Raw genomic sequence first — 24,947 nt, forward strand, 5'->3', positions numbered from 1 at the left:
AAAAGATATTGGAATCTCCATTGTCACGGATGAGGAAATTCCCAGTGAGGCAATATCACAAACAGTTGGTTAGAAAAAGAAAATAAAGAAACAAAAGAAAGACAAAAATAAAAGAAAAGTGTCTAATCTAGTAAATCAATCAACCGGCAGTTTGTTAATCACAGTTAATCCCCGGCAACGGTGCCATAGACTTGATCGGGGTAAAATTTGTCTCTCAACAAATTCCCATTCGGCAAGTGTACCGAATTTGTCGTCAAGTAAAAACTCACAATAGAGTGAGGTCGAATCCCACAGGGATTGATTGATCAGCAACAACAACAACAACAACAAAGCCTTGTCCCACTAAGTGGGGTCGGCTACATGAATCAAACGACGCCATTGTGCTCTGTCATGTATCATGTCTACAGAGAGCCCGTTTACATGTAGATCCCGTTTAACCATCTCATGGATGGTCTTCTTAGGTCGTCCTCTGCCTTTTGCCCTTTGTTCATCTTCCATCTCATCCACCCTCCTGACTGGATGTTCTATCGGTCTTCTTCTCACATGTCCAAACCACCTGAGACGCGATTCAACCATCTTTTCCACAATGGGTGCTACTCCAACTCTCTCCCTTATATCTTCATTCCTTATTTTATCCAATCGCGTATGACCACTCATCCATCTCAACATCTTCATCTCTGCCACACTCAGCTTATGTTCGTGCTCCCCTTTAGCCGCCCAACACTCCGTACCGTACAGCATAGCCGGTCTTATTGTGGTGCGATAGAATTTACCTTTAAGTTTTAAAGGCACTTTTTTGTCGCATATAAAACCAGATGCACTCCGCCATTTTGACCAACCTGCTTGGATCCTATGATTTACATCTTGTTCAATCTCTCCATTATCCTGTATGATACACCCAAGATATTTAAAACTTTTAACTTTTCTTAGGATGTTTTCTCCAATCTTCACCTCTATATTGGGGTTTTCCCTTCTCAGACTGAACTTACATTCCATATATTCCGTCTTGCTACGGCTTATGCGCAGACCATACACTTCTAAAGCTTCTCTCCATAACTCCAACTTCTTATTTAGGTCTTTCCTTGACTCTCCCATAAGGACGATATCATCGGCAAACAGCATGCACCGTGGCACAGGCTCTTGGATGTGCTCTGTGAGTACTTCTAAGACTAATGTGAAAAGGTATGGACTTAAGGATGATCCCTGGTGTAATCCTATACCAATAGGGAATTCCTCCGTCACACCACCTTGAGTCTTCACACTAGTTGTGGCCCCATCATACATGTCTTTAATTGCCCGAATATATGCGATCCTTACTCTCCTCTTTTCTAAAACCTTCCATAAGACCTCTCTTGGTACCCTATCATACGCTTTTTCCAAATCAATAAACACCATATGTAGATCCCTTTTATTACTACGATACCTCTCCATCATCCTTCTTAATAGGTATATCGCTTCAGTGGTAGATCTTCCTAGCATAAATCCAAATTGGTTCTCTGTTACTTGTGTCTCTTTTCTCAACCTCCGTTCTATCACCCTTTCCCATAACTTCATAGTATGACTCATAAGCTTAATCCCTCTATAGTTTCCGCAACTTTGTATATCCCCCTGATTGATCAAGCAACTTTAATTAGAGGAATAATCTAGTTGAACGAATCCATGAATAGAGTTGATAATTGCAGAAATTAAAATGGCAGGAAAGTAAATGACTGAAGGTAAATAGCAGAATTGTAAATGGAAATGGGAGAATTGCTCATAAAAGTAAATTGCAGAAAATAAAGAGAATGGGTAAGATCAGAAATGGGGAGTTCATTGGGCTTAAGAGATGTTGCATTCTCCGGATCAACTTCATTTTCATCTCTTCCTCAATCAATGTACTCATTGATCTCCTTGGCAATCTTACGTGATTGAATCACAATTTCTTGCAATTCAATCTCTCAAATCTAGATCAATAGCCAATTCCTTGGTCAATTGCTCATGAGAAGAGATGAAGTGTGGTCACTGATTATACCACATGCACTTCCCAAATCAAATGCTTAGAGGGTTATAGCCACATACCCATCTACACTCAATTTGGTCTAGCATGAGAAAGCATTTCTAGCTAATCTCTTCATTCCTCTTTCAAGGATCCGAAGAGATCCATGTTTGAATAGCTTCTTTTCCAAGATAACTATCCAATTGGATGAGGATCGAAAGCTTTCAAGTAAAATCAAAAGGAAAGATAGAAGAAGAATAAGAAAATTAGTATTGATCCATCAAATTACAACAGAGCTCCCTAACCCAAAGAAAGGGTTTTAGTTGTTCATAGCTCTAGAAATAAAAATCAAAGATGGAGAATACATGATAAAGCTAGAAGTACAAAGAAAGTAAATACAAAGAGTAGTTCTCTGTTCTAGCTCCTTCCCAAAAAGTTCCTCTCTCTTTCAAAACTACTCCTATATATACTACTATTCTCAGCTTCTAGTTAGCTCTTCAAGTCTTGGGCCTCTGGATCTTTGAACTTGAAGCAATTCCTTTCTTCAATTGGGCTTGGCTTACTTGCAGAGAGATAATGTGAAGTGGGCATAGACTTTAGCTCAAGACGTTAGGGGTTTCTATCATTTAGTGAGAATACAAGTTTGAGAACGTTAGTGACACTTAACATTGTCACTAACGTTGCCATGCACCCCTTTGCCTCACGTTAAAGCCCACGTTAACTGGGTTAACGTGGCTTTTAACGTTGCCTTGTTAGCCTTCGAGAACGTTAGTGACACTCAACATTGTCACTAACGTTCAAGTGTGCCCCTAGGTCTCACATTAGAGTCCACGTTAACTAGGTTAACGTGGCTTCTAACGTGGCCATTCTTAGCCATCCCAACGTTAGTGACAATGTTGAGTGTCACTAACGTTGGCTCATTCTTCATTCCTCATCGTTAGCTTCCATGTTAACCAAGTTAACGTGGAAGTTAACGTGGCTCTTGGGGGTTGTGTGGTTGCTCCAACGTTAGTGACAATGTTGAGTGTCACTAACATTGTCGACAACTCTTCCTCTCTTACGTTAACTCCCACGTTAACCAAGTTAACGTGGGAGTTAACGTGGCTTCTTGCACCTTAGGCCAATGTTAGTGACAATATTGAGTGTCACTAACGTTGGCTTCTCTTCCCCCTTTAACGTTAGAGGCCACGTTAACCTAACGTGGCCATTTGTGAGCTTGCCAACGTTAGTGGCAATGTTGAGTGTCACTAACGTTGGCTCTACTTCCCTTCTCCACGTTAGAGTTCACGTTAACTTAGTTAACGTGACTCTTTAACGTGGGCATTGATGGCTTTTGAGAGTGTTTTTGGCAATTACTTTTCTCCTTAACTTTGCAAGTTACCTCCCATTCCTTGCTTCCTTTGGTCCTGAAATCAAGCAATAGAGTGCATCAAAGTTCTAGTCCAAGTCATGGGTAATGCAATATACAATTTTGTCATTAAAATCATGCAAAATCCTCATGAAACAATGTAAAATGCACAATGTATGCTTGAATCAAGGTCTGAGTGAATATCTGGCCAAAACTAACTTATTTCCTAAGAAAATGCATGAAATTACCTAAAAACAGTAAAGAAAAGGTCAGTGAAACTGGCCAAAATGCGCTGGCATCATAGGCTTAATTTGGATAAGTGATTTTAAACAAATAATGGCCTCAATCATATGCAAGCATACAAACATAATAAATATTGGACATATAGGATGAAACAAAATATAGATTACAATCATAGAAAAGTAAATACACAAGAATAAAATATTTATGGTTAAATAATGTAACCATGCATAAAGGCTCAAATCTTCACAGGTTGTGTGTTCTTTAGCTAAAAAATCATGTTCCAAATACAACTTCAAGCAAATTTATCATATAAAAGAAATTTTTTAATTAAAATTAGTGAAATTTTGTTCCAAAGATAGAGTCTTAGAAGAAACTTATTGTCTTTTCAATCAAGTAGAACATGCATGCAACTAACCTATTACTATGAATGAAATAAACAAGTAAAGATGTAAGATGAATGAAATAAACACATGGTAAAGATGAATGAAATAAACACATGGTCATGACAACATGTGAAAAGATCATTAGAGGAAATAGAACAAGTGCATGATAGGATAAGTAGATGCAAGATGATTATTGGCATGCCGGCAATGGCATGAGTATCATAGATCAAGCATCACTTCGTAACAAACTATCACGTTTGTATTGGCAATTAAATTCAATTAATAAAATAGTAAAGGAAATTTGTAAAAAACATGCATTGAATAGTAGAACAGGATAATGTAAAAAAGTGCATGATACCATACGGGCTTTTTCACAAACACAAAGCATGCATGGTAAATAAGGTATAGAAAGTATTAAAGTAAACATGCAAGCAACCCTTTAAAGAAAATAATATATAATTGCCAAACAATTTGCAACAATCTACAAGCATATAATGAGAAATAATGACTCAAATAAATTTCTAACACCATATAAAAAGGAAAGAAGAATAAAGAAAATATAGATAATGAAAAGAAAAAGAAAAGAAAAGAAAATAACATATAAAATAAGAAGAATGATAGAAAATGAAGGAGGAAAGAAGAAAATAAAACCTTGTTAATGGAGGTGAGAGAGAGAAAGAGAGTGAAAGGTGAGATAGAAGGAAGAAGGGAGAAGGAAGAAATAAGGAGGGAAAAGAAAAATTAGGATTTGGAAAAGAGAAAGATAAGATATTTTGGCAATTTAGGTTGAGCTGTGCGGCGCAAGCGACGCGGCCGTATGGGGCACGCGTTCGCGTGATTGAGCTTGAATTTAGTTGACGCGGTCGCGTCGGTCACGCGGTTGTGTGACCCATGTTATGCTTCTGGCGCGAGTGTAGCCTCGCGTCTGCACAACTCTCTGTTCGAATTTATATATTTGCCAAATTTGGGGTGACGCGATCACGTGGGGCATGCGATCGCGTGAGTGGACTTCAGAAAGGAATGACGTGGACGCGTCGGTGATGTGGTTGCGTGATAGGAATTGTGCGTCCAGCACCAATCTGGCACCACTCTCGCACAATAATTCGTTGTGCACCCCTTTATACGTCGAAAATCAGGGCACGCGGCTGCGTGGGGCACGCGGTCGCGTGGGAGGCCATTATTCCCATGTGACGCGGACGCGTCAGCGACGCGGTTGCGTGGGACGATTTGTGCCACTGGCACGCCTCCAGCCACGCTCTAGCGTGACTCTGTTCGTTTTTATTTTCTCCCCTCTCCTTTCGACGCGGACGCGTCGCTGATGCGGTCGCGTCGCGTGGCATTTTTTTTTTGGAGAAATAAAAGTATGTAAATGCAGATGCACGAGGGTACTGATAAAGAGAAGAGTTATTGAATAGGAAAAACTAAAAATAAAGAAAAGAACGATCATACCATGGTGGGTTGTCTCCCACCTAGCACTTTGCTTTAACGTCCGTAAGTTGGATGCTCCACTAGCTCAATCTTCTGCTATGTGGGGATCTTTCAAGAGGAAGACCTCAAGCTCTTTATTTTTCTGCATCTTCTCGCCATGGTACAGCTTCAGACGTTGTCCATTAAACTTGATAAGTTCAGAGCTTGAAGGATGGCTTAGGTGATAAACTCCGTATGGTTCGGCCTTCTCTACTCTGTATGGACCTTCCCATCTTGATCTCAACTTGCCTGGCATGAGCCTCAGTCGAGATTTGTAAAGGAGGACTAAATCCTCAGGTTGGAACTCTTTTCTCTTGATGTGCTGATCATGTACAGCCTTCATCTTCTCCTTGTATATTCTTGAGTTCTCATAAGCTTCTAGGCGAAGGCTCTCCAGTTCTTGCAGCTGCAACTTCCTTTCAGCTCCGGCTTTCTCAATTCCCATGTTGCACTCCTTGACTGCCTAAAAGGCTTTGTGCTCTACTTCAACTGGGAGATGACAAGCTTTTCCATAAACTAAGCGGAAAGGACTCATCCCAATAGGTGTTTTATATGCTGTCCTATATTCCCATAGTGCATCTTGTAGCCTGGTGCTCCAGTCTTTTCTATGAGGTTTGACTATCTTCTGCAAGATACGCTTTATCTCTCTGTTTGACACCTCGGCTTGCCCATTGGTCTAAGGGTGGTATGCTGTTGCAACCTTATGAATTATCCCATGCTTCTTCATTAATCCTGTTAGTCTCCTGTTACAAAAATGGGTGCCTTGATCGCTCACGATTGCTCGTGGTGATCTAAAGCGGCAAATAATATGGTTTCTCACAAAGGAAACAACAGTGTTAGCATCATCAGTGCGGGTAGGAATTGCTTCCACCCATTTGGAAATGTAATCCACAGCTAACAATATATAAAAATAACCATTAAAATTTGGAAATGGACCCATGAAGTCAATGCCCCAAACATCAAAAATTTCACAGAAAAGCATAATTTGTTGAGGCATCTCATCCCTCCTGGATATATTACCAAATTTTTGGCATGGGAGACAAGATTTACAAAACTCAGCGGCGTCTCTAAAAAGAGTAGGCCACCAGAATCCATAGTCTAAGATCTTTCTAGCTATTCTTTGAGGGCCAAAATGTTCTCCACTCTCAGATGATTGACAGGCCTCTAAAATGGACTGGAATTCTGATTGAGGTACACAACGTCTAATTACCTGATCAGCGCCACATCTCCATAAATATGGGTCATCCCATATATAGTATTTAGACTCGCTTTTCAGCTTGTCTCTTTGATGCTTAGAAAAGTGTGGAGGAAATGTGAGGCTAACTAGATAATTAGCTACAGGTGCGTACCAAGGGACTACCTCAGATACTGCTTGCAGGTTATCAAATGGAAAATTATCATCTATAGGAGTAGAATCATCCTTAGTGCTCAAGGCGACTCAGGTGGTCTGCCACTAGATTCTGGTTACCACTCCTATCATTTATTTCTAAATCAAATTCTTGTAATAGCAGTATCCAACGTATGAGCCTTGGTTTAGACTCCTTTTTAGCTAATAGATACTTTAAAGCTGCATGGTCCGAATACACTACTACTCTAGTACCAAGTAAATAAGCTCGAAATTTATCCAGAGCAAAAACAATAGCAAGAAGCTCTTTCTCAGTAGTAGTATAATTGGACTGGGCAGTGTCTAAAGTCTTAGACGCATAAGCAATAACAAAAGAATCCTTACCTTCACGCTGAGCCAGTGCTACTCCTACTGCATGGTTAGAAGCATTGCACATGATTTTGAATGGCTGGCTCCAGTCTAGTCCTCCCACAATTGGAGCTTGAGTCAGGTCAGTCTTCAGCTTATCAAACACTTGTTTGCAATCCTCACTGAACTTGAACTCAATATCCTTCTGCAGTAATCTGGATAAGGGAAGTGCTACCTTACTAAAGTCCTTAATAAATCTCCTGTAAAAACCTGCATGGCCAAGGAACGAACGGACTTCCCTCACAGAGGAGGGGTAAGGTAAACTAGAAATAACATTCACCTTTGCTGGGTCTACAGAAATGCCAGTACCAGATACAACATGTCCTAGTACAATCCCTTGTTTTACCATAAAGTGACATTTTTCAAAATTTAGTACAAGGTTTGTATTGACACATCTATCTAATACTCTAGATAATCCATCTAAGCAAAGGATAAAAGAATAACCATAAACGCTAAAATTATACATAAAAACCTCCATACAAGATCAGAGAAAAGACTCATCATGCACCTTTGGAAAGTAGCTGGTGCATTGCACAAGTCAAAGGGCATTCTCTTGTAGGCATAGGTCCCAAAAGAACATGTAAAAGTGGTCTTTTCCTGATCCTCAGGAGCTATATGAATCTGGAAATAACCTGTGTAACCATCTAAAAAGCAATAATGTGATTTACCTGACAGGCGATCCAGCATTTGATCAATGAATAGAAGTGGGTAGTGATCCTTACGGGTAGCTTGGTTGAGACGCCTGTAATCAATGCAGACTCTCCAAGCGTTCTGTACTCTGGTTGCTACGAGCTCTCCATGCTCATTCTTCACTGTAGTGACGCCAGACTTCTTGGGCACCACTTGCACTGGGCTCACTCATTCACTGTCTGAAATGTGATAGATGATACCTGCTTCCAATAGTCTGGTTACTTCCTTCTTGACAACCTCTAAAATAGTGGGGTTCAATCTTCTTTGGGGTTGACGGATAAGTCTTGCTCTTTCCTCTAAAAATATTCTGTGCTCACATACTTGAGGGTTGATGCCTACTATGTCTGCCAAACTCCACCCAATTGCTTTCTTGTGCTTCCTCAGCACACTAAGTAACTGCTCTTCCTGCTGAGAAGTGAGGTCCTGTGCAATGATAACTGGAAACTTCTGCTCGTCCTCAAGGTAAGCATATTTGAGGTGTGGAGGGAGGGGTTTCAATTCCAACTTCTGGTCATGGTCTGGCTCTGGATTATCTGGAACTGGTGGCAGTGGTAGAGTACCTACATTGTCCTCAAAATTCCCCACACTTGGACCTTGTCCTATGTACTTATCCTCAAACTCTTCCTGGTGAACTTCAGCTACGGTTTCATCTATGATGTCACACTGGAAGATAGAATGATCTTCTGGAGAGTGCTTCATAACTCCATTCAGATTGAAGCTTACTACTCGGCCGTCTATTTTAAAAGAGTATGTGCCTGCAAAAGCATCTAATTTGAACTTCGAGGTCTTCAAGAAAGGTCTTCCGAGTAGGATTGATGATGGCTTCTCTGAGTCATTTTGGGGCATCTCCAGGATGTAAAAATCAATGGGGAAAGTGAGACCTTTAATTCCCAGTAATACATCTTCAGCAACTCCAGCCACTGTAATAATACTTTTATCTGCTAACACAAAACGAGCTGCCGACCTTTTTAAGGGAGGGAGCCTTAAAACATCATATACAGATAAAGGCATTATACTAACACATGCTCCTAAATCACACATGCAGTCAGAAAATATCACACCTCCAATGGTACAGTTAACCATGCATGGACCTGGATCACTACATTTTTCAGGTATATTTCCCATTAAAGCAGATATAGAACTTCCTAAAGGAATAGTTTCTAATTCATTAATTTTGTCTTTATGTATACACAAATCTTTTAGAAACTTTGCATATTTAGGTACCTGTTGAATGACATCAAAAAGGGGAACAGTTACCTCAACCTTTTTGAAGATTTCTACCATTTTTGGTTCAGGTTCCAACTGCTTCCTGGGTTTCCTTGCAAGTTGTGGAAATGGAATAGGAACGGCGTCCTCTATAGTGTCTGCGCCCTTTGGTGTTTCTTTCTGTGATTTGGCGTCTTCATCTTTAACCATGTCCTGTATGCTCTTTTCTTCTTCAACATCTTCTATTTCCACTACCTCTTCAGCTGAGGTGTGTTCAGGTGGATTTGGCTCTTCCTGATTCCTCTCTTGCAGTGTGGTTCCGGACCTTAGGGTGATGGCATTAATACCACCCTTTGGGTTGGGTAATGGTTGAGAGGGGAGTCCACCAGAGCTTGAGGACTGGTTGTTGGAGTTGTTCATTGATCCAGTCTGTGAGACAAGGGCTTGCAAAGTAGAATTCAAACCATTCAGAGTAGAAGTAAGGTTATTTTCCATGGCCTGTTGTCTTTGATCAATGGCTTGTAGTAATTCATCATTAGGAGATGAAGAGGGGTAAGTGATCTGAGAAGTCTGCTGAGATGCTTGAGGCTGTCTTAAATGAGGTGCTCTGTAGGACTGATTCTGATTCTGCTGCCTGAAGTTGTTATTGTTATTCCACCTCTGATTTCCATTGTTATCTCTGCCTCCTCTGTTATGATTATCTCTCCAACCCTGATTAAAATTATCTATCCATCCTTGGTTAGAGTTATCCTGCCATCCTTGGTTATAGTTGCCACCTTGATTGGGGCGGTCATGAAAGTTATAAGTGGCTGCTACAGTGTTATCTTCTGGTTGGAGTTGCGGACACTCATCGGTATAGTGACTGTAATCTGCACAGATTTCGCATACTCTTTGTGGAACCAACTGCTGGCTGTGCTGTGGTGGAGAAGGTTGAACTTGCTGAGGCTGTTATTGATTCAGTTGCATCTGCTTCAGCAAGTTAGTCGTTTCACATAAGCTCTGAGCTATAGCAGCAGTCTCTTTACTAGTGGACACCTCTGCAACAGCTCTTAACCGACTTTGTTTCTGCCTGTGATTCCTAGTAGAGTCAGCTAAGTCGCTGATCAATTGCCATGCTTCTTCCGTAGTTTTGTACTTTTTCATAGAACCATTGCTAGCACCTTTCAGTGTAGTCCTATCTTGAGATTTCAAACCCTGTGTAAAGTAGCCGAGCAAAACTATCTTGTCAATCATATGATGGGGGCATGCTTCTCGAAGATTATTGAAGTGTTCCAAGTATACATAGAGGGTCTCAGATTCATCCTGAACGATCATAGACATGTCCTTCCTCAGCTTATCAGCAACTTCAGCTAGAAAGAATTTCTCCAGAAACTCTCTCCTAAGTGTATCCCAGTTGGAAACAGTTGCTCCGGGTTGAGTGTAGTACCACTCTCTTGCCTTTCCCTCCAGAGAAAATGGGAAGGCTTTTAATAGAATGGAGATTTCATCAGTGCCATCACGCTTATGGTGGACGAAATTGCGATCACTACAACTTCGCACAACTAACCAGCAAGTGTACTGGGTCGTCCAAGTAATAAATCTTACGCGAGTAAGGGTCGATCCCACAGAGATTGTTGGTATGAAGCAAGCTATGGTCACCTTGTAAATCTTAGTCAGGCAGACTCAAATGGGTATAGATGATGAATAAAACATAAAGATAAAGATAGAGATACTTATGCAATTCATTGGTAAGAACTTCAGATAAGCGAATGGAGATGCATTGTCCCTTCCGTCTCTCTGCTTTCCTACTGTCTTCATCCAATCCTTCTTACTCCTTTCCATGGCAAGCTTATGCAAGGGTTTCACCGTTGTCAGTGGCTACCTCCCATCCTCTCAGTGAAAACGTTCCTATGCTCTGTCACAGCATGGCTAATCATCTGTCGGTTCTCAATCAGGCCGGAATAGAATCCAGTGATTCTTTTGCGTCTGTCACTAACGCCCCGCCCTCAGGAGTTTGAAGCACGTCACAGTCATCCAATCATTGAATCCTACTCAGAATACCACAGACAAGGTTAGACCTTCCGGATTCTCTTGAATGCCGCCATCAGTTCTTGCCTATACCACGAAGACTCTGATCTCACGGAATGGCTGGCTCGTTTGTCAGGCGAGCACTCGGTTGTCAGGCGATCAACCATGCATCGTGTATCAGGAATCCAAGAGATATTCACTCAATCGAAGGTAGAACGGAGGTGGTTGTCAGTCACACGTTCATAGGTGAGAATGGTGATGAGTGTCACGGATCATCACATTCATCAAGTTGAAGAACAAGTGATATCTTGGAACAAGAACAAGCTGAATTGAATAGAAGAACAATAGTAATTTCATTAATACTCGAGGTACAGCAGAGCTCCACACCTTAATCTATGGTGTGTAGAAACTCCACCGTTGAAAATACATAAGTGATAGTGTGATCATTGGTTTCGGCCCCAGAGAGGGAACCAGAAGAACCAAGATGTCAAATACAATAGTAAAAAGTCATATTTATAGGGAACTAGTAGCTTAAGAATTACAATGATGAGTAAAAGACATAAAAAATCACTTCCGGGCCCTCTTGGTGTGTGCTTGGGCTGAGCATTGAAGAATTTTCGTGTAGAGACTTCTCTTGGAGTTAAACGCCAGCTTTTGTGCCAGTTTGGGCGTTTAACTCCCACTTTGGTGCCAGTTCCGGCGTTTAACGCTGGGAATTCTGAAGGTGACTTTGAACGCCGGTTTGGGCCGTCAAATCTTGAGCAAAGTATGGACTATTATATATTTCTGGAAAGCCCAGGATGTCTACTTTCCAACGCCGTTGAGAGCGTGCCAATTGGGCTTCTGTAGCTCCAGAAAATCCACTTCGAGTGCAGGGAGGTCAGAATCCAACAGCATCTGCAGTCCTTTTCAGTCTCTGAATCAGATTTTTGCTCAGGTCCCTCAATTTCAGCCAGAAAATACCTGAAATCACAGAAAAACACACAAACTCATAGTAAAGTCCAGAAAAGTGAATTTTAGCTAAAAACTAATAAAAATATACTAAAAACTAACTAAATCCTACCAGAAACATACTAAAAACAATGCCAAAAAGCGTACAAATTATCCGCTCATCACAACACCAAACTTAAATTGTTGCTTGTCCCCAAGCAACTGAAAATCAAATAAGATAAAAAGAAGAGAATATGCAATGAACTCCAAAAACATCTATGAAGATCAGTATTAATTAGATGAGCGGGGCTTTTAGCTTTTTGCCTCTGAACAGTTTTGGCATCTCACTTTATCCTTTGAAATTCAGAATGATTGGCTTCTTTAGGAACTCAGAATCCAGATAGTGTTATTGATTCTCCTAGTTAAGTATGATGATTCTTGAACACAGCTACTTTATGAGTCTTGGCCGTGGCCCAAAGCACTCTGTCTTCCAGTATTACCACCGGATGCATACATGCCACAGACACATAATTGGGTGAACATTTTCAGATTGTGACTCAGCTTTGCTAGAGTCCCCAATTAGAGGTGTCCAGGGTTCTTAAGCACACTCTTTTTGCCTTGGATCACAACTTTATTTCTTTCTTTTTCTTTCTTTTTCTCTTTCTCTTTTTTTTTTGTATTCACTGCTTTTTCTTGCTTCAAGAATCATTTTGATGATTTTTCAGATCCTCAGTAACATGTCTCCTTTTTCATCATTCTTTCAAGAGCCAACATTCATGAACCACAAATTCAAAAGACATATGCACTGTTTAAGCATACATTCAGAAAACAAAAGTGTTGCCACCACATCAAAATAATTAATCTGTTATAAAATTCAAAATTCATGCAATTCTTCTCCTTTTCAATTAAGAACATTGTTTATTTAAGAAAGGTGATGGATTCATAGGACATTCATAACTTTAAGGCATAGACACTAAGACACTAATGATCATAAGACACAAACATAGACAAACATAAGCATGAAAATTTCGAAAAACAGGAAAATAAAGAACAAGGAGATTAAAGAACGGGTCCACCTTAGTGATGGCGGCTTGTTCCTCCTCTTGAAGGTCTTATGGAGTGCTTGAGCTCCTCAATGTCTCTTCCTTGTCTTTGTTGCTCCTCTCTCATGATTCTTTGATCTTCTCTAATTTCATGGAGGAGGATGGAATGTTCTTGGTGCTCCACCCTTAGTTGTCCCATGTTGGAACTCAGTTCTCCTAGGGAGGTGTTAATTTGCTCCCAATAGTCTTGTGGAGGAAAGTGCATCCCTTGAGGCATCTCAGGGATCTCATGATGAAAGGGGTCTCTTGTTTGCTCCATCCTTTTCTTAGTGATGGGCTTGTCCTCATCAATGAGGATGTCTCCTTCTATGTCAACTCCTACTGAATAACAGAGGTGACAAATGAGATGAGGGAAGGCTAACCTTGCCAAGGTAGAAGACTTGTCCGCCACCTTATAGAGTTCTTGGGCTATAACCTCATGAACTTCTACTTTTTCTCCAATCATGATGCTATGAATCATGATGGCCCGGTCTAGAGTAACTTCGGACCGGTTGCTAGTGGGAATGATTGAGCGTTGGATAAACTCCAACCATCCTCTAGCCACGGGCTTGAGGTCATGCCTTCTTAGTTGAACCGGCTTTCCTCTTGAATCTCTCTTCCATTGGGCGCCCTCTTCACAAATGTCAGTGAGGACTTGGTCCAACCTTTGATCAAAGTTGACCCTTTTTGTGTAAGGATGTTCATCTCCTTGCATCATGGGCAAGTTGAATGCCAACCTCACATTTTCCGGACTAAAATCTAAGTATTTCCCCCGAACCATTGTAAGCCAATTCTTTGGGTTCGGGTTCACACTTTGATCATGGCTCTTGGTGATCCATGCATTGGCATAGAACTCTTGAACCATTAAGATTCTGACTTGTTGAATGGGGTTGGTGAGAACTTCCCAACCTCTTCTTCGAATCTCATGTCGGATCTCCGGATATTCACTCTTTTTGAGTTTGAAAGGGACCTCAGGGATCACCTTCTTCAAGGCCACAACTTCATAGAAGTGGTCTTGATGCACCCTTGAGATGAATCTCACCATCTCCCATGACTCGGAGGTGGAAGCTTTTGTCTTCCCTTTCCTCTTTCTAGAGGTTTCTCCGGCCTTGGATGCCATAAATGGTTATGGAAAAACGAAAAGCAACGCTTTTACCACACCAAACTTAAAAGGTTTGCTCGTCCTCGAGCAAAAAAAGAAAGAATAGAGGAGAAGAAGAAGAAAATGGAGGAGATGGAGGAGGTTGTGTTGTTCGGCCAAAAAGGGGGAGGAAGTGGTGTTTAGGGTGTGTGAAAATGAAGGAGTGAAGATGGGTTTATATAGGGGTGAAGGGAGGGGTAGGGTTCGGCCATTATGGGTGGGTTTGGGAGGGAAAGTGGTTTGAATTTGAATGGTAAGGTAGGTGGGGTTTTATGAAGGATGGATGTGAGTGGTGAAGAGAAGATGGGATTTGATAGGTGAAGGGTTTTTGGGAAAGAGGTATTGAGGTGATTGGTGAATGGGTGAAGAAGAAAAGAGGGTGGTGGGGTTGGTGGGGATCCTGTGGGGTCCACAGATCCTGAGGTGTCAAGGAAAAGTCATCCCTGCACCAAATGGTATGCAAAAATGCGTTTTGAGCCAATTCTGGCGTTAAACGCCGGGCTGGTGCCCATTTCTGGCGTTTAACGCCAGGTTCTTGCCCTTTCCTGGCGTTTAACGCCAGTCTGGTGCCCCTTTCTGGCGTTAAACGCCCATAATGGTGCCAAACTGGGCGTTAAACACCCATCTGCTAGCCTTACTGGCGTTTAAACGCCAGTAGGTTCTTCCTCCAGGGTGTGCTGTTTTTCTTCCTGTTTTTCATTCTGTTTTTGCTTTTTCAATTGATTTTGTGACTTCTCATGATCATCAACCTACAGAAAACATAAAGTAACAAAGGAAAATAGATAAAATATGACATTGGGTTGCCTCCCAACAAGCGCTTCTTTAATGTCAGTAGCTTGACAGAGGGCTCTCATGGAGCCTCACAGATACTCCGAGCAATGTTGGAACCTCCCAACACCAAACATAGAGTTTGAATGTGGGGGTTCAACACCAAACTTAGAGTTTGGTTGTGGCCTCCCAACACTAAACTTGGAGTTTGACTGTGGGGGCTCTGTTTGACTCTGATTTGAGAGAAGCTCTTCATGCTTCCTCTCCATGGTGACAGAGGGATATCCTTGAGCCTTAAACACAAAGGATTCTTCATTCACTTGAATGATTAGTTCACCTCCATCAACATCAATCACAGCCTTAGCTGTGGCTAGGAAGGGTCTGCCAAGGATGATGGATTCATCCATGCATTTCCCAGTCTCTAGGACTATGAAATCAGTAGGGATGTAATGGTCTTCAATTTTCACCAGAACATCCTCTACAAGTCCATAAGCTTGTTTTCTTGAATTGTCTGCCATCTCTAGTGAGATTCTTGCAGCTTGCACCTCAAAGATCCCTAGCTTCTCCATTACAGAGAGAGACATGAGGTTTACACTTGACCCTAAGTCACACAGAGCCTTCTTGAAGGTCGTGGTGCCTGTGGTATAAGGTATGGAGAACTTCCCAGGGTCCTGCCTCTTTTGAGGTAATTTCTGCCTAGACAAGTCATCCAATTCTTTGGTGAGCAAAGGGGGTTCATCCTCCCAAGTCTCATTTCCAAATAACTTGTCATTTAGCTTCATGACTGCTCCAAGGTATTTAGCAACTTGCTCTTCAGTGACATACTCATCCTCTTCAGAGGAGGAATACTCATCAGAGCTCATGAAAGGCAGAAGCAAGTCCAATGGAATCTCTATGGTCTCATTTTGAGCCTCAGATTCCCATGGTTCCTCATTGGGGAACTCAGTGGAGGCCAGTGGACGTCCATTGAGGTTTTCCTCAGTGGCGTTCACTGCCTCTCCTTCCTCTCCACATTCGGCCATGTTGATGGTCTTGCACTCTCCTTTTGGATTTTCTTCTGTATTGCTTGGGAGAGTACTAGGAGGGAGTTCAGTAACTTTCTTGCTCAGCTGTCCCACTTGTGCCTCCAAATTCCTAATGGAGGACCTTGTTTCAGTCATGAAACTTTGAGTGGTTTTGATTAGATCAGAGACCATGGTTGCTAAGTCAGAGTGGTTCTGCTTAGAATCCTCTATCTGTTGCTGAGAAGATGATGGAAAAGGCTTGCCATTGCTAAACCTGTTTCTTCCACCATTATTATTGTTGAAACTTTGTTGAAGTCTCTGTTGATCCTTCCATGAGAGATTTGGATGATTTCTCCATGAAGAATTATAGGTGTTTCCATAGGGTTCTCCCATGTAATTCACCTCTTCCATTGAAGGGTTCTCAGGATCATAAGCTTCTTCTTCAGATGAAGCGTCCTTAGTACTGCTTGGTGCATTTTGCATTCCAGCCAGACTTTGAGAAATCAAATTGACTTGCTGAGTCAATATCTTGTTCTGAGCCAGAATGGCATTCAGAGTATCAATCTCAAGAACTCCTTTCTTCTGATTTGTCCCATTGTTCACAGGATTCCTTTCAGAAGTGTACATGAATTGGTTATTTGCAACCATTTCAATTAGTTCTTGAGCTTCTGTAGGCGTCTTCTTCAGATGAAGAGATCCTCCAGCAGAGCTATCCAAAGACATCTTGGATAGTTCAGAGAGACCATCATAGAAAATACCTATGATGCTCCATTCAGAAAGCATGTCAGAAGGACATTTTCTAATCAATTGTTTGTATCTTTCCCAAGCTTCATAGAGGGATTCTCCATCCTTCTGTCTGAAGGTTTGGACTTCCACTCTAAGCTTACTCAATTTTTGAGGTGGAAAGAACTTTGCCAAGAAGGCATTGACTAGCTTTTCCCAAGAGTTCAGGCTTTCTTTAGGTTGTGAGTCCAACCATATCCTAGCTCTGTCTCTTACAGCAAAAGGGAATAGCATAAGTCTGTAGACCTCAGGGTTAACCCTATTAGTCTTGACAGTGTCACAGTTTTGCAAGAATTCAGCTAAGAACTGATGAGGATCTTCCAATGGAAGTCCATGGAACTTGCAATTCTGTTGCATTAGAGAAACTAATTGAGGCTTAAGCTCAAAGTTGTTTGCTCCAATGGCAGGGATAGAGATGCTTCTCCCATAGAAGTCGGGAGTAGGTGCAGTAAAGTCACCCAGCACCTTCCTTGCATTGTTGGCATTGTTATTATTTTCGGCTGCCATGGGTTCTTCTTCCTTGAAGATTTCTGTTAGGTCCTCTACAGAGAGTTGTGCCTTAGCTTCTCTTAGCTTTCGCTTCAAGGTCCTTTCAGGTTCAGGGTCAGCTTCAACAAGAATGCCTTTGTCTTTGTTCCTGCTCATATGAAAGAGAAGAGAACAAGAAAATATGGAATCCTCTATGTCACAGTATAGAGATTCCTTGAGGTGTCAGAGAAAAAGAAAAATAGAAGGAAGAGGTAGAAGAATTCGAACTTAATCAGATAGAGTTCGAATTGTGCATTGAGAAGGAGTGGTACTCCATAAATAGAAGGATGTGAGAAGAGAGGAAGAAATTTTCGAAAATTAAGTGAAAGATTTTGAAAACATTTTGAAAAACTTTAATTGATTTTCGAAAACCAAGAGTGGGAAAGAAATCAAGTAATTTTTGAAAAAGATTTTTGAAATTAGAATTTAAAAAGATATGATTGAAAACTATTTAAAAAAAGATGTGATTAAAAAGATTTGATTGAAAAGTTATGCTTTTAAAAAGATATGATTGAAAAGATATGAATTGAAAATAATTTTAAAAAGATTTGATTTAAAAAAAAAATAATGACTTGGCTAACAAGAAAAGATATGATTCAAACATTAAACCTTTCTCAACAGAAAAGACAACATACTTGAAATGTTGAATCAAATCATTAATTGATAGCAAGTATCTTTGAAAAAGGAAAGAAATTGATTTTGAAAAAGGTTTGATTGAAAATATATGATTTGAAAAAGATTTGATTTTGAAAAACTTTGAAAACTTAAAAAAATTTGCATTAAAAACAAAATCTTCCCTCTTGTGCCATCCTGGTGTTAAACGCCCAGAATGGTATCCATTCTGGCGTTTAACGCCCAAAATGCTACCTTTTTGGGCGTTAAACGCCCAGCCAGGTACCCTGGCTGGCGTTTAAACGCCAGTCTGTCCTTCTTCACTGGGCGTTTTGAACGCCCAGCTTTTTCTGTGTAATTCCTCTGCTGCATGTTCTGAATCTTCAGTTCTCTGTATTATTGACTTGAAAATAGAACCAAGATCAAATAAACAATGCATGCAAGACACCAAACTTAAAATAAGACACTAGACTTGACAAGAAACATAAAATATTTTTGGTTTTTTGTGTTTTTGTAATTTTTTTTTTTTGCTTTTTCGAAAACTATATGGAAAAAGAAAATAAAGGTATCAGAATTCTTAATTTGAATTCCAGGAATCATTGCAATGTTAGTCTAAGACTTCGGTCTAGGAATTAGACATGGCTTCACAGCCAGCCAAGCTTTCAAAGAAAGCTTCGGTCCAAAACACTAGACATGGCCAATGGCCAGCCAAGCCTTAGCAGATCATTGCTCCAATAGCAAGATTGATAGAAATCAACAAGCTCTTGTGATGATCAGTTGAAACCTCGGTCCAATAAGATTAGACATGGCTTCACAGCCAGCCAGACTTCAACAGATCATCATGAAACTCTAGAACTCATTCTTAAGAACTCTGAAAAAAAAATACCTAATCTAAGCAACAAGATGAACCGTCAGTTGTCCATACTCGAAACAATCCCCGGCAACGGCGCCAAAAACTTGGTGGACGAAGTTGCGATCACTACAACTTCGCACAACTAACCAGCAAGTGTACTGGGTCGTCCAAGTAATAAACCTTACGCGAGTAAGGGTCGATCCCACAGAGATTGTTGGTATGAAGCAAGCTATGGTCACCTTGTAAATCTTAGTCAGGCAGACTCAAATGGGTATAGATGATGAATAAAACATAAAGATAAAGATAGAGATATTTATGCAATTCATTGGTAAGAACTTTAGATAAGCGAATGGAGATGCATTGTCCCTTCCGTCTCTCTGCTTTCCTACTGTCTTCATCCAATCCTTCTTACTCCTTTCCATGGCAAGCTTATGCAAGGGTTTCACCGTTGTCAGTGGCTACCTCCCATCCTCTCAGTGAAAACGTTCCTATGCTCTGTCACAGCATGGCTAATCATCTGTCGGTTCTCAATCAGGCCGAAATAGAATCCAGTGATTCTTTTGCGTCTGTCACTAATGCCCCGCCCTCAGGAGTTTGAAGCATGTCACAGTCATCCAATCATTGAATCCTACTCAGAATACCACAGACAAGGTTAGACCTTCCGAATTCTCTTGAATGCCGCCATCAGTTCTTGCCTATACCACGAAGACTCTGATCTCACGGAATGGCTGGCTCGTTTGTCAGGCGAGCGCTCGGTTGTCAGGCAATCAACCATGCATCGTGTATCAGGAATCCAAGAGATATTCACTCAATCGAAGGTAGAACGGAGGTGGTTGTCAGTCACACGTTCATAGGTGAGAATGGTGATGAGTGTCACGGATCATCACATTCATCAAGTTGAAGAACAAGTGATATCTTGGAACAAGAACAAGCTGAATTGAATAGAAGAACAATAGTAATTGCATTAATACTCGAGGTACAGCAGAGCTCCACACCTTAATCTATGGTGTGTAGAAACTCCACCATTGAAAATACATAAGTGATAGTGTGATCATTGGTTTCGGCCCCAGAGAGGGAACCAGAAGAACCAAGATGTCAAATACAATAGTAAAAGGTCCTATTTATAGGGAACTAGTAGCTTAAGAATTACAATGATGAGTAAAAGACATAAAAATCTACTTTCGGGCCCACTTGGTGTGTGCTTGGGTTGAGCATTGAAGCATTTTCGTGTAGAGACTTCTCTTGGAGTTAAACGCCAGCTTTTGTGCCAGTTTGGGCGTTTAACTCCCACTTTGGTGCCAGTTCCGGCGTTTAACGCTGGGAATTCTGAAGGTGACTTTGAACGCCGGTTTGGGCCATCAAATCTTGGGCAAAGTATGGACTATCATATATTGCTGGAAAGCCCAGGATGTCTACTTTCCAACGCCGTTGAGAGCGTGCCAATTGGGCTTCTGTAGCTCCAGAAAATCCACTTCGAGTGCAGGGAGGTCAGAATCCAACAGCATCTGCAGTCCTTTTCAGTCTCTGAATCAGATTTTTGCTCAGGTCCCTCAATTTCAGCCAGAAAATACCTGAAATCACAGAAAAACACACAAACTCATAGTAAAGTCCAGAAAAGTGAATTTTAGCTAAAAACTAATAAAAATATACTAAAAACTAACTAAATCCTACCAGAAACATACTAAAAACAATGCCAAAAAGCGTACAAATTATCCGCTCATCAGCTTAACAGTAGAACAAGCAGTCTGGAAATACCTAAGATGCTTGATAGGCTCTTGAGCAGGTAAGCCATGAAACTTGGGCATCAAGTTGAGTAGTGAAGACTTTGTTTCAAAATCTACAGCTACTGTTGGGTGGTGCGCCTGGAATGGTTAGAGCGTAAAATTAGGGGCTCCTTCCTCCGGGATAGTGACTCTTCTGGGCGCTGCCATGTCACCTGCACGTAAATGAACTGGATCAGTAGAGAGGGAGCTTTTTTCTTCCTTAGACGACGGTTTAGGTTCGTCCTCAAAGAGGAGTCGCTGACGCCGAGCTTGCCTTATACGTGAAAGAGTTCCTTCAATCTCAGGGTCAAATACTGGCAAGCTTGGATCAGGAAGTGAACACGTCATTTAACGAAAGAAACGTACAGCTCATAGTGATAGAATGAAAAGAAAAATTGCAATAAAAATAAATACCAATCAATAAATTAGCATCAACTCCCCGGCAACGGTGCCAAAAATTGATGCGGCAGAAATTGGTGAGTTAAGAATTTATTAATAGGAATACGTTGCAAGTACAGTCCTTAGCCAGCCGAAAATCCGCTTATCAATTTAAAAGGGGTTGTCACAATATTGAAAATTAAAATACTGGGAGTATGAATCCCATGTCATTTTCCAACGAGTTGCAGAAAGGTGTACTATTTTATTAATTAGATGTTTTCAAAAAGGTTTGAGTTGAGTAAACAGGAAATTAAATTGGAGAATTTGAATAATGTAAATAAAAGCATTGACTGGGAGTTGATTAGTTGGAAGCCCCATTATTGTTGTATTACTCTCTAGATTAATTAATAATTAAAGGTTATCCTGTTTAGTTATCTCTTACTAGGTAAGGGAAAGTCAAACAAGTTGGAATGCTACGTCCGTTCATAAGTTGCAACCCACTTAATTAAAAGGAATTGGTGTTAGTGACTAGAGGGCAATCCAATTATAATCTTTCTTTTAAGCTTTCCAACTCAAGGGTTCTTTTCAATCAACTCCCCATCAAGTTAGGGAACTACTCGCTCATTGTGAATGTAAAATTCATAACATATGAAAAGGAATTAAAGAAAGACATTGTAAATAAAAATCAAAATAATCAATTAAAAATAAAAGTAATCTTTGTATTAAATAATCCTAAAAATATTCCAATGGTAAAATTAAACAAAGCAAAGGACATGGAAGAGTAAAGCCAAGTAAAGAAAATGAACTAGAATGACGAAGTCTTGATGAGGTAATAACTCTTCTCAGTATCCCAATGCAAAAAGTGGTAGAAAAATAAAATCTTAAGAACTATGAATGTGTAGAGAGGAAAACCTAGAGGAGGAGTAAAAACTAGATCTAAAACTAAAACTGTGTCGAATGAATGTTGTCTTCTGTTTCTGCATGTTCTCTGGCTCTAGTCTGCTGTTATGAGCCGAAAACTGGGTCAAAATAGGGCCCAAAATCGCCCCCAGCGAATTCTGCAGATTATGCAGATCGCGCACGTCACGCGATCGCGTCATCCATGCGGACGCGTCATTCGCGTTTTTCCCTGCCACGCCTTCGCGTCGTCCATGCTTCCGCATCACTTATGCTTTTCCAATCCGCGCGGTCGTGTGAGCCATGCGGCCGCATCACTGCGATTTTTTCCTCTTTCACACGAACACGTGAGCCATGCGGCCGCGTCACTTCTCGCTGGTTGTCTCCTCAATTTCTCGTGTTCCTTCCATTTTTGCTAGCTTCCTTTCCAATCTCCAACTCATTCATGCCCTATAAAGCCTGAAACACTTAACACACAGATTATGGCATCGAATAGAATAAAGGAGAATTAAAATGCATAATTAAAAGTCTCTAGGAAGCAGTTTTCAATCATGTAATAATTTTAGGAAGGAAATATAAATGCATGCTAAATTAATGAATAAGTGGGTAAGGATCATGATAAAACCACACAATTAAACACAATATAAACCATAAAATAGTGGTTTATCAAGTTTCTACACACCATAGATTAAGGGTGTGGAGCTCTGCTGTACCTCAAGTTTTAATGCAATTACTACTATTTTCTATTCAATTCAATTTATTCCTGTTCTAAGATACCATTCGTACTTCAACCTGATGGATGTGATGATCCGTGACACTCATCATCATCCGTCCTTATGAACGCGTGCCTGACAACCACCTCTGTTCTACAAGCGAGAGCTAGAGTGTGTATCACTTGGATTCCTGATGCACGACGCATGGTTGCACCTCGCCTAACAACCGAGCTTTCCATTCTGTGAGATCAGAGTCTTCGTGGTATAAGCTAGAATTGATGGCGGCATTCATGAGAATCTGGAAAGTCTAAATCTTGTTAGTGGTATTCTGAGTAGGATTCAGGGATTGAATAACTGTGACGAGCTTCAAACCCGTGATTGTTGGGCGTGATGACAAACGCAAAAAAAATCAATGGATTCTATTCCAACATGATCAAAAACCGACAGATGATTAGTCGTGCCGTGACAGAGCATTTGGACCTTTTTCACTGAGAGGATGGGATGTAGCCATTGACAACGGTGATGCCCTACATACAGCTTGTCATGGAAAGGAGTAAGAAGGATTGGATGAAAGTAGCAGGAAAGCAGAGATTCAGAAGGAACATAGCATCTCCATATACTTATTTGAAATTCCCACCATTGAATTACATGAGTAACTCTATCTTTATTTTCTGTTTATTTATTATTTTTATTCGAAAACTCCATAACATTTATTATCCGCCTAACTAAGATCTACAAGATGACCATAGCTTGCTTCATACCAACAATCTCCGCGGGATCGACCCTTACTCACGTAAGGTATTACTTGGACGACCCAATGCACTTGCTGGTTAGTTGTGTGGAGTTGTGACAAAGTGTGATTCATGTTTGAGAGTGCTACCAAGTTTATTGGCGCCATTGTTGATGATCACAAATTCGTGCACCATAGACCTTGAGCTACCAACCATAATGAACCTAGGCTTGTGTTGCCAACCACTAACCATCTCTCTTTTATTCTTAAAGCCACAAAGACCTCTAAGTTGACCATCTGTCTCAAGTAAAGCATATTCAAGTGAGCTAATTAATCTTAGAGATAAGAGATTTACCCACTTGAATGAAGGGATGGATGGTGATGGCTGTGGGGGAGAGGTCTCCAACAACTTTGGCGAAGTGATTTCCAGCTCCATTCCCTTGAATTCTTCCTTGACAATTTCCACCTCTTTGCAAGCTTCTTCAATATCAACCTCTTCCTCTTCGTAGCTTTCTTCCAATTTGATCTCTTCTTCATTGTTCACCAAGAGCATGGGAGGTTGTGCTTCTTCTTCTTTAATCTCCATGTCAAGTCCAATAGGAGAGGATTCAAATGTAGATAAGAATTCATTAATGATTGAATCCATCTCTTGATCATCCTCTTCAAAGTCTTCAACCATGATATGCTATGGAGGTTGTACACCCTCCTCAACATCGAATGCAACCGTCTTGGAAGGAGACTCTATGTCTTGACTTTCCCATGGAGGTTCAGCATCTCTTAAGTCTTCAACCACTTCTTCCTCTTCAATGGCAGGCGTAGCTTCTTCCAGTTATTCCAATACAAAATCGTGCTGCTCACTGTCCACCAGAGTTTCTAACTTCTCCTTCATGCCACGTTCTTCAGTAGATTATCCACATGAAGCCATGGGGTTCCTTGAATGTCCAAACGTCGGGAAAGTAATCGATTTATCGCTTGATCCAGTTGGCGAAGGGTTGCATGAAGTTTTTCCACTGTTTCCTTGAGACGATCCCTTGATTCTTGTTGCGCTCGGCTATCAGAAGTAGGATCATAGTGCTCTTGGATTGATGGATATGGAGATGGTGAATATTGAGGTGGTGGTTCTTGGGAATAATTGGGTTGGAATTGGGGTGGTTTTATATATGGTTCATATGGCTCATAAGGTGGTTGGTATGGTGGTTGAGGGTTAGGGTAATATGGAGGTGAATGGTGGAAAGGGGCTTGTGAGTATAGTGGTCCAAAGTCATGTTAAGGAGGGGGTTCATAGGCATATGGTGGTGGTTGTTGATAATCTAAAGAGTGCTCACCATAGCCATTGCCTTCATATTCATCACAGAATGGTTGTTGATAGTCCATTGGAGGTGGTTGTTGCCATGAGGGTTGATCAAGTCCTTGTGGCTCCTCCCATCTTTGATTGTCCCATCCTTGATGCAAGTTGTCATTATAATCTCCTCTTCCTGCAATATAATTGTAACCAGACTCATAGCCAAAGGGGTGAGAGTTCATAGTAGTAAGAGAAAATAAAAACAAAAACTGACAAAAAGAAAAGAAAATATTTTGAAAAGATATGATTTTTGAAAAAAAGATAAAATAAGATTTTGAAAAAGATATGATTTTTTGAAAAAAAGATAAGATAAAAAATTTAAAATTAAAAATCTGAAATTTTTTTTTTGAA

General features: G+C 40.7%; 1 non-coding gene across 1 annotated transcript; it reads left to right on the forward strand.

The window, feature by feature from the left end:
* Window positions 1–16,774: 16,774 nt before the first annotated feature.
* On the forward strand, window positions 16,775–16,882 carry LOC130956781 (small nucleolar RNA R71). Its single transcript, XR_009077205.1, has one exon. It is a non-coding gene; the product is annotated as a small nucleolar RNA R71 (small nucleolar RNA).
* Window positions 16,883–24,947: the final 8,065 nt, after the last annotated feature.

The sequence above is a fragment of the Arachis stenosperma genome, chromosome 1, assembly GCF_014773155.1.
Source record: "Arachis stenosperma cultivar V10309 chromosome 1, arast.V10309.gnm1.PFL2, whole genome shotgun sequence".
Taxonomy (NCBI): Eukaryota; Viridiplantae; Streptophyta; class Magnoliopsida; order Fabales; family Fabaceae; genus Arachis; species Arachis stenosperma.